Consider the following 843-nt stretch of genomic DNA (forward strand, 5'->3'; position numbering starts at 1 on the left):
TTTCCACTTTTGCATATCATTTTGCATTAGTTGCATTCACACGTTTTTTTTTATTATTTTCATATAGATGGGTTTTTTTTGTTAGGTTTGCATGATTGCATTTGACATATAGATTTAGGTTCATATAGGTTCACGTGCATACCTTGAAAACCCGTTTTGAACATCATTTGGAAGATTTGTGGGATGATAGAGTAGGAATATCTTGATGATCTAGTGACTTTGTAGAACGTGGTCGAACCGTGTCGAATTGATAGTTCTCCAGACTTTCTATATAAAGTTTGTGGGATAGAGTTGTTATTTGGAACCTACGGAGTTGAAACGACTATATCATGGTTATATGTTTCGTTTAGAACCTTTTCCGAGTCTTCTTTTAGAACTTTTTCCGAGTCTTGCAGGTCAATAAAATCTAGTTCAACAAATGCCTTGGGAAAATAAAGCATCTCGACACTCCGCTATCAAAATCTCGTCAACAAAAATCGTTCGAGGACATGAGTGCATCAATTGATGGTTCGGGTCTAAGTTGTGGGTCGGACATCGCATAAAAAGAAAAAAAATACAGAAGAAAAGAAAAAAAAAGAGAAGAGAAAAATGATGTCCTTCAATTTCAACGTCCTAGAAACCCGAGGTGCTAGCGTTCAATAGAAAAATTCTACAGAAAGGTAAAAATCCAGGTAAGAAGTAGAACTAAGATCGAAAAGGCTAAGTTGAGATAAGGATAGGTTCGGAAATAGGCTTGGTGAGTTGTAGAGATTCTAACGGGTTCTAGGTGACAATAAAAATCCCATGGCTAGGTAGATTAGTCTTTAGTAGAAAGATCATAGTAGACCGGTTTGGGTACGATTC

This window comes from Tarenaya hassleriana, unplaced genomic scaffold (assembly GCF_000463585.1).
Source record: "Tarenaya hassleriana unplaced genomic scaffold, ASM46358v1 Cleome50, whole genome shotgun sequence".
Lineage (NCBI taxonomy): Eukaryota > Viridiplantae > Streptophyta > Magnoliopsida > Brassicales > Cleomaceae > Tarenaya > Tarenaya hassleriana.